A 13,797-nucleotide genomic window follows, 5' to 3' on the forward strand; every position below is an offset into this window, starting at 1 on the left:
CCATTGATAATGAAAGAAACTTTGAAGGATCAGACTATGAAGTGATGGCGCGACATGAAGATCGCACGAATACAGAAGATGGAACAAATAAAGATTTGCATGTGGTAAAGCAACAACTTAGGAATAACATGAAGCTGCATAGATTGTCCAATGAGTTGCAACATAAACAAGAACAACAGTTGGCACAACATGCGCTCATAGATGCAACTGCACTAGTACAAGTTAAGGATCCATCCTAGTAGCAGACATAGAGCAAACATGGTGAACAATTTTGCTGATCGCATGCAAAGCATCCAACAACATGCATGTCGTTGACGGCACACATGCAATATGTCCCATTCAACACAATCACCAAGGCGAAGACAAGAAACAAGTCCAACTAGGGCTAAACATGCACTTTGACATGATCACCAACACACACTTGAAGATCAACACGGACACTATGCATTAGTGTGTTGCCATTCAACTGTACCTAACAAGACCATGTGCATGTTAGAAAACGAGTTAGATGAAGGGGTCGAACCAATGCACCGGTTGCAACAGAGGCAAGATTTCGCTTCAACATGATGTCACCATGACATGCATGGACACCATCACAGACAACCAAGCTTAACATCAGCTCAACAACTTCACCATCATAATCATGTCAAAGAGTTGGTCTCACCACAACAAATCGAGTGTCAGTGATGTCTTGTAAGCCTTGCTGAAGCCATGTTGTCTCACATGAGTACATATGCATTGTAATGTTGAGTCATGTCAAGTGTAAGTCGAGTGCGAACAGTTGGATGTAACAGTCATAAGGTAGGTGAAGAGTCATGAGGGTAGTTGAACTGTCACAAAGGGGAATGTCAAGGGTCACCCCATATTTTGCTATAAATAGTCCCTCATAACTCATTGTATAGACTTTTGGTTAGCCAAGCTTCCATTAAGATTATCTTGAAGAAGGTTTGGACAATATTGTAATGCACCTTGGCTTCTCCACTACACAAAGCTAGTACATCTCTTTGGAGGAGCAGATGGATGTCGCTGTAACATTCTATTGATAGGGATAGCAGGTTTACATGGTGTATTGTATGATTGTGACTTACACTTCCTTATATAATAAAAGGCAACACATTTTCATGCATATGTTGTTATTGTAGTTGGACTACTTTGGTTTCCTTAATGATATATGTTTTTTAACTTACGTAATTGCGTATGAACTGATTCACATGCAATTATATGAATCTTGTTGTTAATGTGTTTCATATGTTGTTAATGTTGTTATCATCTGTGTCGACTACTCTGTCGGACACCAGGCAGACCTTTCTTTGAACCTTGTTATATAAACCGTCACACTCATCTATGACTGATCCATGAGTGTTGTTCATGTTGTCTTACCTTGTATGTTGGGATTGCTGCATCCATGTCGACGGCTCTACTAGAAGATGTGCATGTCCTTTGTGTGGTGTGTTACTAGCCGAGCTGAGACTAATCCCTTTCAAATTGGAGCTCACATTCACCTTCCTCCCCCTTTGAAGTGTTACAACCTCTCATACTCATTCCTTGACTCACTGCATTAGTCACACCCTTGCTACTAACAGAGTTATCTTACTTGCCTCTATGCGACATTGCGGTCAAGGCATTACTTTAGAACCCACTACTGGGAATCCTACACCAAAAAATATGAGGTCTAATTGGGACTTCTTACCACAGATATCCCCTTGACATGTTGGTGGGTCCAACACCGTCAACAACACTCAATATCATTATTCACTATTTTATTCAATTATTTTATTCCAGTTGTTGCTTTAAGACTCGCATCAATTTGTTCTATTGGTTTCTGAATCCATTCTTCAATGAGATTCAAAGCTGCATCAAATTTATTAACAACCTTGCTTTCAGCTTCTTTTGCCATGTTATTTTGAACACCTGCATCTTCAAGAATAATGTTAAAAACATCTTTATTATGTTATTCAGTGAGATCTTCCTTCTCTACCTCCCCCTTATTTTCCTTCTTTTCAACTACATGGAGGTTGTCTTCCACTATTTTTCTATTAGTGGATATTCTCATAAAAAACTCTTCAATTGCTTTATCCCCATCTTGATCATCAGTTATTTCTAGATCACATACTGCTTCATAAGAAATTCCAACTGCTTCAAATCATGCTGCTACAGTGGCATCTTCAACCTTCAATGCTTCATCAATCATGGTGCTTATCATATTTCCACAATCAATACATGTTTCAAAAAATAAACCACACATAACATCAACATAATTTTCATCCACACTATGGTGGGATATCCGAGCATGCATGCACTCATTGTCAATTTCATTCACAATTTCAACTTCACCAAATCCATCAACTACGACTGGATGAATAAATTCACATCTTACTTGACAGTCATCATCCACATGTGTTTTGTCATAGTGGGATTCACTATCATCTGCATCATCCGCATTACAGTGGAGTTCTTGAGCATTTATATGCTCTTTCTTTTCTTCACACATAGAAGCTTCTGCTTTTCTCTCTCCAATATTTTTTGCAACTTCTTCATCCATATGCATGTTTGCATGATGGGTTTCAAGTTTATGGTCTTGACAACCATCATCCACTTTTGAGTGGGATTATACAAGGTCTGTTTTCCTCTTAGATCCTTGCTCTTATATCCTTAGATATGTGACTAAATTCTTTTCTTGTGACATAACCTACTACTGCATGACCTTGCACCAAATTCTTCTTCGTCTTTTGCTAGACTTATCAGTTCCTTGGTTGCGGCTTGAGCCTTTCTAAACAAGGCAATAATCTATGTCTCTTATTTTCTATTCCTTTTCTTCGTCTTCTTCAGTCACGCTTTGTGACCCATGACTATTGTCATTCCTTTCCTTATAGCTTATTTTTTGATTGCATGAGGTTGTATTCCATATCGCCCCTGGAAAAAAATATAATTTTCAATATGCGCCCCTGTAAGGCACAATCTTCACCCAAAAAATTTTCATGCTCCAAATAATTTTGTAAACTGATAGACTTCACAAAACCCTAAATTCTCTTCAAATAAAAACCTTTTTTTTTTTAATGAACCTTCTTCATAAATTTCTCCCAAAAAAACTTTTAAAAATCCCAAAAAATAATCTTTTATCAACTTTATACCATGCACCATATTCCTTTTAATAAAAAAAAATTATCACCCAGCTTTCAATTCTTAATAAATCTTTTTAGAAATAAGACCTTTCGAAAAAAACTTCGAGCGAGACCTTCTAAAAATCTCATAAACCTTTTTTCACATGTGCTCTTCCTTTCTTAATATAAAATTTTCAAACTCTTTTTAAAAATACCTTTTAATATGCCTTCATCATCATCTTTTGAAATGAGGTTTTGACTCTTACATTTTCAAACCTATTTTGAATTTTTAAACCAGTGTTGCTAACCCAGTGTCAACGGTGAAGAGGTTGTGTGCTAACACACACCCTCTTTAGTACTCTAATGATTCATATTCTTATGATGTGGTACATGTTAACACTATCCATGAAATAGAGGTCCAACTTTAGTCCACGAGCGTTATAACACCCTGAATACCACGGTAAGATGCGTTATAGCGCATTATAGCTCAACCAAGAGGAAAAAATATTTCTCTTCTTTCTTATGGATTACTGTTGACCATTATCTCTAGCTCTTTGTAACCTCCCTTTGATACCAATTTGTTGGAAAGATAGAGGAGACAACACCAATTCACACAAAAAACACATGAGGTGCGGCTCTTCTATTGATCACTCGGTGAAGGGTATTTAAACCTTTTCAACTAGTGACTACCTAAAGTAACTTGACATGCAACCACACACTAATATCATATATTACTTAACTGGACTTGACTCAACATTCAGTTAATTATTAATTGACTCTCTAATTTTTACCAACTCTTGAGAAAAGAATAATTACACTTACTAACATCAATAACACTAAAATAATGAGACAAGTGCATTACAAAGAGAAGAAATCAATTTGCTACACCAACATTTAAAATGAGAATCCCTTCGGATCATTAGTTCGATAATACGCCTGATACATACTAACTTCACAATTATATTTTTTTGTGTAATAACTTCTATGTATTTATTTACGTAATTGTAAAGTCGGCCCCCTAGAAACTCAACAACATCGGTATTTTTAACCGTCTCAATTTTAAGTGAATCACATTTGAACTGCGTGTATAGATTGGTCTCAATTGTTGGAAGGCAGAGAAGACAAAACAAATAATTCACACACAAATCCATGATTTGTGGCTCTTCTATTGATCACACAAGACATGATTCTTACAATGAACCCGGTGAAGGGTATTTAACCTTTTCGACTAGCAACTCACCTAAAATATCTTGACATGTTGGGTGCAGCATCCCCTAAGGGAAGTTTTGGGGTTTAAAGCCTAGATTTTGGTTAAATCCAATATAAAGGCTTCGTGTTTTGTGGACACGTAGCTTGAACTTGTAAAAGAGTCATAAGGGTTTTCACCTTCATTTTTGTAAATGTAATGTCGGCTTTAGATATCTGCCCATGTTTTTTGAACCATGGGATTGTATAAATAGAGTGAGGCTCTAAGTTATAAAGAACAGAAAAAATAAATTGATTAACGAAGGATGAATAATTGAATCTTATCTAAGTCTAGAGTCGAGTCTTGGTTCATAGAGTAGGAGAAGGATCTGCAGCTGAGTGCACAGAGGCCTAGTAGTCTGCAGCTGAGTGCGCAGACCCCTGTAGCTAAGTGCGCAGGGCAAGTTGAGTGTATAAACTTTGGAGAAGTAATAAAGAGAAGTTTCATATCATTTTTGTGTATCTTTTCCTGTTTTATGCATTGAGTATATTAGGTATGAATTGCAATTTTACTATTTATATGCGCGAACTTATATGATTATGCTGACTAAGAGAATATAAGACAAAGTATATGTTTGCATGAAGTTAACTAATAGTTATAAGAGTATAAGTAAGATTCATGGTGTAACTTGGGGAATTAGTTCAAATCATTGCCTTAGTACTGTGAAAGCATCTCAGCCCCTGGTTAGGGCTATGCGAAGGTGATTATAACAAATCACAAAGGCCTCGCAGGTTAGGGTAGTGCACAAAGGTATTCATAGTTGGAATAAACCAATCCCTTAGACATCTCAAGGGTGTGGAAATTTTGTTCCAACATCCCCCCATACTACTTCGGGTGAGACCTCAGTCTGTGCTCTGCGATCTGTTGCCAAAAGGGCCAGTGGTATAGGGATTTGTTTGGATAATTAACTTTGAACTTGGGTTAAGCCCCCTTGAGCCACCAAATGGTTCTATTTCTGGGACTAGAATATTCATAGAGATGTCTGATGTCGTATCATTGGAATCCAACTAAGGAGGAAATTGAAGGTTGGTTGGATAGGAGAATTCACGAGTTCGCGGTGCAGGAGAACATGAATCTGCGACTGACAAAAGAAGAGTGGTTAGACTGCTACTTGTACATAGATATCCATGAAATTTTCTTTGCATCTTTCCCTACTAAGCTATACAAGTGGATCGCGAAGCTAGAAGATAGCCAAGGAAGGTGGAAACTTGACAATACTATTGAGTAGACCCCAGAGTTGGTATGCAGATTGGAAGCACTGGAAGATAACATCGCACATGTTGTTTATCACTAGCTCGATCGAATAATAGGAGTACTAATTACTGAATTTGTGCTAGATACTTCAGTCAGTTATAGGGAGGCAGAGCAATGCTTCCTCAAAGAACCACGAGGTAAGTACGTAAAGTATCTAAATGCTAGGATTAAAATGCTATTGTGTGAAAAGAGGTTTATGAAATTACCTTGATGTTTGGAGCTATGCAAAGTGGAAAAGCCTACAAAAATGAAGTTAGCAAGGGACTAGAGAATAGCCCTTTGATTTCACGTCCATGAGGGGATGAGGGAGAGCTCGTGAAGGTCTCTGTGAAGTGAGATCCATTTGATAAGGCAAAGGATTCCACGCATACCACCCCCACCCACACTGCCACCAACTTCACTGCCTTCACCTCCATCTTCACATGTACCACCTCCGCCACCACCACGAGTCAACATGGCAAGCACAATAAAGTTTCCTATGTTCAAGGGAGTAGGAAATGAGGATCCATACTAGTTTTGGTTCATAATAAGAGCCATATGGGAAGCACACAGAGTTACAGATGACAATATAAAGAAAGTGACACTAGTTAGCACCCTGCAGGACCACACGCTGACCTGGTATATTAAGCATTCTAATGACAATCCGAATGCGAGGATCGTAGATATCCAAACTACGCTAAATAATGAATTTAGCATGTCGAAGTTAGAAGCAGATTCAATCATTGGGTTAAAAGATATCACAATGCTACCAGGTGAGACTCCTTGGGAGTTGGATCGGAGGTTGAAGTGCACAATTCACGAAGTTAATATGACTTTGAGGGATGGACAACATTGCGAATGGTTTGTAGCATCGCTAACACTGCATTTGAGGAACGCGTTGTCGCAGCAGAGATAACGTCTCAGGTAGAAGCCTTGGAGATCACGATGAGACTGCATGAGACCTCGATGCAAGATCCTAACTTGGGATTTTAGCAGATCCACGCGCAGTTGAAAAACTTATGCCTTGAGATGTAGAGTGTGAAACAGGATAGGGCAGGTCGACCAGAAGTGTGCGAAGAGGTGTGGTGCGTAAAATGAAAGGGTCAGGGTCATGAAAATACCACTGCCCAATGTTTGCGAATTACCTTGCGGGAGGAGTGCCAATGCCATTAAGGTCGGAAGTGCAGGTGGGACCTAGTGCGACACCTGCTTTATGGTGCACGATGGGTTAAAACTAAGCAACACCTGGAAACCTTTAGTTGAAATCTTAAAAAATCAATAATTAACTCATTATTGATCTATTAATTTATTAATTCATTAATTTATCAATTAATTTTTCAATTAATTAATCTATTAATCTATCAATAATTAATCAAACATAATACATAAAATTAAATCAATAGACATTTTAATAAAATAATATAAAATAAAATTAATTAATTAGTCTATTATTTTAATTAATTAATCAGACAAATTAGTTACTTAATCAAACAAATTAATGAAGCTATTAAACAAATTAATCAAAAATTGATTTTTACATAAAATTAATAAACATAATAAACAAATCAATAAATAATACAATCAATTAATTAATTTACCCCTTTATACTTATGAATTAATTAATTAACCTAATTATAAATTAATAAACACATTAATATATAATAAATAAGAAATCAATTAACCAATATATTATTTTAACTAATTAATCAAATAGATTAATTAATTATTTAAACAAATGAATGAAATATTTAAAAGCAAATTATTTAGAATAATTAATTTTGTATAAATTTAATAAACATAATAATTAATTCAATAAAGAATAAAATTAATTTATCTACCTAAACTGATTAATAAACTAAGTAATAGAAACAAATTGATAAATTAATTAATAATAATAATAAATAATTAAACAAATGAAAAAATAACAAGCCGACCAAATTCCTTATAACTTCTCTTTAGAAAACCTATATATATATATATATATATATATATATATATATATATATGAAATTAGAGCTCATGGATATATCATTAACATCTGAGAAGATCTATTGTCGCATCCCCTAATGATGGACTCACATGGTAGTCTAAAACGTTGGGTTCACAAAACTCATTAATAGGTCATTCCTCCTCTTCTAAAAACTTCCAGTTGCTATAGAAGTATACACAGAATTCACAACAGTTGTTCTATAACTTTTGTAGGTCAGTCGGACACAATGAATGCACTTGTAGAAGCTATGAGTTAATGATGGATAGAACTCCCACCTACAGAGTTTAGGCCAAATCGCGACCCCTAGACCCGAATGTAGGAGTGGCACAAATAGGATTTCAAGGGCACAACTGAAGCCGAGGTGGAGGAGGACCTGGAAAAGGTCACAGATAGCTGATATGCTACAATTGTGGAGGGCCAAGACATTATGCTCATGATTATACAAATCCCACATGCCCATCATGTTTTTATTGTACCTTGTTTGATCATGAGACTGAGGATTTTCCTATGCTGATAGCTAGGATATGCGACAAGGGAGCACTACCACCTCCCTCGACTCAGAACCTACATATGATGAGGTTTGAGCCATGTGAGGAAGATCCGAATGTGAATATTGTACTCCGAAGTGGAATTATGACGGGAGAAGATAAAGGGAAACAACCAGAAGATAGCACTTGGGTTCGCAAAGCTATGAAGAAGGAAGTGGAGTTTGATTTGGAGCGTGCTCTAGAAACCTTTATGGAAGAAAAGAAGAGCTTTGTTGATGCCTCCACTTTAGGAAGCAAAGATAGACCAAAGGTGGAAATGGACCCATATATGCTTACGACATTCTTGGAAACATGCATGAAGCTACTGCGTGACAGTATGGCTATAAAAGGATTGTAGGAACTCATTAACAGATGTGTTGGGACCATGCCAGGAGAACCATGCATAGTCCAAAAGATTGGAAATAATAAGACAAGTACAGGGAGATAAATGAGGCTAACTACGCAGATTGGAGAATATGATATGAACCAAGTAATTTTGGACTTAGGATCGGACATGAACATTCTGCTGAAGCAGATATGGGAGTTCGTTGCGAGGTCTATGCTACAATGGTCTCCTATTTAATTTCGAATGGCAAACCAATAGAAGATAATACCACTGGGGCGACTGTAGGGAATCACCGTGGATATTGAGGGAGTGAGCACACTAACAGACTTTGAGGTGATAGAGATTTTTGATGGTAGAAATCCCTACCCCGTGCTCTTAGGAATTGATTAGGTCAATGACATGAATGGGGTGATTAATCTGAAGAAGTGCAAGATGATTTTTGAGAAGAGGTCTTTGTGTGTAGTTATACCCTTGGACCTTGCTAAGGGATCCCACTATATAGAGCCAGTGCACGAATATGAAAATGACGATGATTTGGACTGCATCTACAAGATAACTGTGTGAGAGCAAGACTAGGTAAATCCCACCACAAATGGACAAATATCATGGGAGCACGAAATCTCCAACACTTCAGATTCGGATGAGGAGATAGAACGACGACAGAACCAGTTACATGAGGTAACCATTCTTAATTGTAACATAATGACAAGGTCACTGCACTATGTAGATCAATAAAAGTGAGTGATCTCCCTACTTATGAAGGTTTAAGTGAGGTAGATGCTTTCTTGGATAGATTCGAAAGGGAGGTGCCAGAAAAGCAACGTTTCTAGGCCTTGAATTGGGTACTGCGTGATATGCCCGCGAGGTGGTAGGGTACACACAAAGGAAGCTTTGAAGACTGGTGCACACGTAGGAGGATGATGTGCTCATGGTTTGGGAAACTTATAGTGCAATTGGCTGATAAATACAATGGATGGGATGGTCTTTGCGTCCATCTATCTAGGTGGGTACAGGCATATGGTAAACAACTTGTGCGGATACACATGAACTTTGCATTGCGAAATACGGTCAATAAGCATGTGTTAGGGGGAAAATGCATGAATGGTTCCTCAAGTTGGAACGATAGAGTGTGGAGAAAATGAGTGTGCAGAATATTATCCACGTGGAAGCATTTAACGAAGTGTGTGAAGCACTGAACAGGGTATGTAATGTGTAGCAAACTGATTGGGACCTACGCGTACCAGCAGTCTTATGGGCTTATAGGAAAACGTGCAAGAAACTGACAGAATAGATGCCTTCTAGGCTGGCCTATGGAACAAAAACTTTAATTTCGATGGAGTATATCATGCCTAGTCCGTGCATAGCAGCGCCCACGGATATGATGGTTTGCGGAGCCTTGGAAGAAGGGATCACAGAGTTGAAATAACATGAAGAAGAACACTTCGGACCTAATGAAGAGATCCAGTGGGGTAATGTTAGGCTCCAAGAACTCATGAATGAAAGAGTTCGGTTAAGGGAGAAAAGCACCATGGTGGAAGAAGAAGTCAAGAATCTTGAGGAAGGAAAAAAGAAGGACTTTCTTGATGAAAAGTCTGTGGTGATAACATAGGGGGCGCACAATTCTGTTGACAAATTTAGGAGCTACCACTAAGAGTTGATCAGTGTGATGCCTTGGATTGGGTCGTATGTTACTAAAGGGATCACCGACGGTGGTGCGATGTAGATGGTAAAGTACACGTTGTAGATAGTAAAGTTAAAAGGCAGAATTTTCCCAGGAAATGTCAGTGATGATCGATTGAAGCCATATACAGGTGGCCTGGCCACCTGACTAGCCATAGGAAGAATAGTCTTAGTACTCCAGGCAGTTGAAAGGAGGCGTGGGACTATAAACTACCCTTCCCAAGAGCTACGTGATGATGGGACTGTGCGCAGGAGCGAAGTGTCACAAGGCTCACGACACTGCAAGGGTCGTTGTGCTACCATGCAGGTTGGCTAGAAAGTGACTATTATAGTCACTATTCATGATGTGATGCTTGGTTTGAGACCAAATGGAGTGGGAGGCAAGAATTTAAGGTAGGCTTTATGGGCTAGATTTGGGAAAATCTGTCACCAAGGGAGCATTGATGAACTAGATTTGGGTGGAACAGTCGAATTCAAATTCGAAATGTGCTATAAATTGCAAAGGGCTTCCAAAAAAACAACACTTGGCCATTTGATAATTGACTTATTGCATGCCCAAAGATCTATGAACCTAGATCTATTTGATTTCTTGAAGTCGAAGACGTTGTTTGAGCACTCACTTGAACCATTGAGAGATCTGTGGAACAACAATATGACCACACCAGAGGGCAGCCAGTTCCCCACAATTGCAAGGGATCTTTTGGAGGCAGCGAAGTACGCTTCACTGTGGTCCACTAAAGATGCATAGATGATGTGAGACAATAAGATATTCTGGGTGTTCTTGGAGATGAAAATCAGGATGGGTATTAACTGCAAGCTGTGGTTATCACCGATTGTCTATAATAGTCTACAAAGCTATGCGGAGTTCAAGGCGGACTTCCACCACGTGTATGTCAGGGCACGCAAGTACCCTGCGAAGAAGTGGAATGAACTCCTGTACCTGGTCACAGATGATGTCATATTCGCCGTACTTGAGTCGTGGCCACTGGAGTGGCGCACTACAACTATCTCCGTGTTGGAAACAAAAAAGTGTGTTGCACAATGGAAGAAAGAGGAGGCAAAACTGCAAATGGTGCAGTTGGCAAAGAGGAGAAGAAAAGAGGCAGCAACAGCAAGGGCACAGGAGGCACGAGACGCTCCGAAGGCCGCAGCAAAACAGCAGAAGGTAGCTGCAGAACAACAATAGGCAGTCGAGAAGGAGTGCAAGGGCCATAAGTTTCCCTCACCTGAGGAAGAGCCTCAGGCAAAGGAAGGTGGCATGGACCCACAAACAATGTCTACATAGTTGAAGTGCCAATTCCCGTGAGAGAAGGTGGGGCCGCAAAAGAAATCAAAATCTTCTAAGACTTCTTTCGACCCAATCACCCTCATAGAAGGAGATCTCCATGATATAAGGGTGATGGTCGGCGATGTCCCTACAGAGGCCCTCCAATAGTTCATGGAGGAGAATCAAATTGTGTTGGGTGGGAGTTGCACTTGTGCACTCCTCAAGATGGTACTCTCTCAACCAACTGTTATAGACATATTTGGGCACATCAACCCAAAATTTATATGTCAATGTATTAGGGCTTAGAAACCCCTACAAGAGTTGTTTCATACCCTAAAGGAACATAATCATCTGAATACATCATTCCCCAAAAGTTCCATCTGAGAAACCATCTAGAAATTGCCTATATTGAACCATACTGACTGCTCCATTGGCAAAGTGCGATGCATACAGGGTGGTACACTGCCAGGGTTTGATGCATACTGTTTAGCCTTCTATAGGGTACGATGGGCGAGGATGGACAAATGTCCGAGACATTTTGCTAGGTGGTTGCTCATGGAATCTTCTAGAAACTTCTATGCCACTTGCCTCTCTGAATTCGCCCGAGGATGAATAAGGGATCTAAGAAATCTCCAATCCCTCCTCTTGTGGAACCAATTGTAACAAGTGGAATGATACTAATCAAACCCCATGGATGACTCACACCCTTTCACACATCTATAAATGGATCCCTCATCCAAGAGATCTAGAGGCTGGAATATTGTGAATTGTAAGGAAGTGCTGATAGTTTGTAATTGAGGAAAGAGCATTGTATTATTGGTGTGATCTTGCTATTTCATGAGGTGAAGAAGGATTGAAGTTGGGAGGATGATGTTGGATCAGACAATTGAGTTGTAATTCTCCTTTCTATTAATAAAGCACTTCAAGCTTTCCTCCATATGATTGTGCAGTTGTGAACATTATCATTTGTGAATGCTATCATTTGTTCATTATATACCTGATTCTGTAATTTTTATGTTGTAATAGATCACGATGCTTTGACAATTCTTTGTTGTTGTACTTGTGTAGGTACTCTCCAAGCGTGTTAAGTATGGGGAGGAGTTGCAGGATCTGTCAAAGAGGAGAGAGATCAAGCAAGGGATTAAGCAGAAGTTCCAATATCTTTTTCTTATATGTTATACATAGAAGAAATCATTGAATTGATTTAAACTGTTGTTTCTAGGGTAGCTACCAAACATAGAGGGCTAGCATTATTTAGGAATATTAGTTTTCCCAGAAACACCAACCTTGCAGTAGGAACTGCCACAACTGAGAAAATGTTGTGCGCCCGCATGACCAACACCATAGTGCTGCCAGAAGGGGCACTGGTTATAGAGAATGAGGTCAACAGGCCTACGTTTAGTGCATTGAAGGGAGTAAGGATCAACATGGTTGCACTCCATCGGGAGACACTCTATGTCCCGCAGGATGAAGTGACTGCACAACTGTGGGCTAGGGAGGGTCGTACACTATAGGTTGAGCGAGCAGAAAATTAATATGGAACAATTGAGACTGCAGCACGACAAGGTAGTGGCATAGAACCAGCATATGGTACAGGTGGTTGAGGAGGCCTGCCAGATGGACCCTAAGTTGGTCATCCTAGTGGAGGCACCATCAGAGGCACGCATCTAGAGGTTAGTAGCAGGGGTGCGTGAAGTGTGACAAGAGATGGCTAAGGTTTAGCTAGAGTTGAACCTTCAGATAACAAAGTTGCAGTTGAAGGCGCAACCTTCAACTCCTATAGAGGTGAGGGAACAATGCATCAGTGCCATTACATCGGTGATGGAGGAGATCAGCGGTGCAGTGAAGGACTGCATCAAAATGTTGGAAGAGTTGTTCAAGGTCCTCACCACTCTATAGGAAGACCTGAACATACAACGCTTAGAAATAGAGGCACTCGAGCTATAGCAACAATATGATGATATAAAATGGACCATGCAGACAGTGGCCCTTACACAAAGGCTCTTGCGGATGCAATGGGAGAAAGCACTTCAGGAGTAGGTAGACGCGGCGTGACACAAAGAATCGGTTTTGAAGGAGCGTGTCCAACCTTGGATCGATGAGGTGTTTGTCATTATTGCCTTGATCAAAGCTAAACTTGCGCAGATGCAAGGAATGTAGGAGCAGATGCAAGGAAGAAGTTTAGATACAACGGTCTCTAAATACTATGTGCAGGAGGTACAACAGGCAGCTTTTCAGTGTGTTGCTAATCTTGCAACAATTCGGGCAAAATTGGGAGGTCTCCATGCAAATATCTTTGCACCAATAGAGTGACTCGAGGGTGAGTCACAATGTTTGTATTAGAGGCTTATTGGGCACGAGATCCCCCAAGGGAAGTTTTGGGGCTTAAAGCCCAGATTTTGACTAA

General features: G+C 39.4%; 1 pseudogene; it reads right to left on the reverse strand.

Moving 5' to 3' along the window:
* LOC149238902 (damage-control phosphatase At2g17340-like) overlaps positions 1-13,797 on the reverse strand; it is a 58,740-nt pseudogene that overhangs the window by 25,619 nt on the left and 19,324 nt on the right.

Source organism: Pinus tabuliformis, chromosome 8 (assembly GCF_031772625.1).
Source record: "Pinus tabuliformis cultivar Carrire ecotype Pingquan chromosome 8, CPIR1, whole genome shotgun sequence".
Classification (NCBI taxonomy): Eukaryota; Viridiplantae; Streptophyta; class Pinopsida; order Pinales; family Pinaceae; genus Pinus; species Pinus tabuliformis.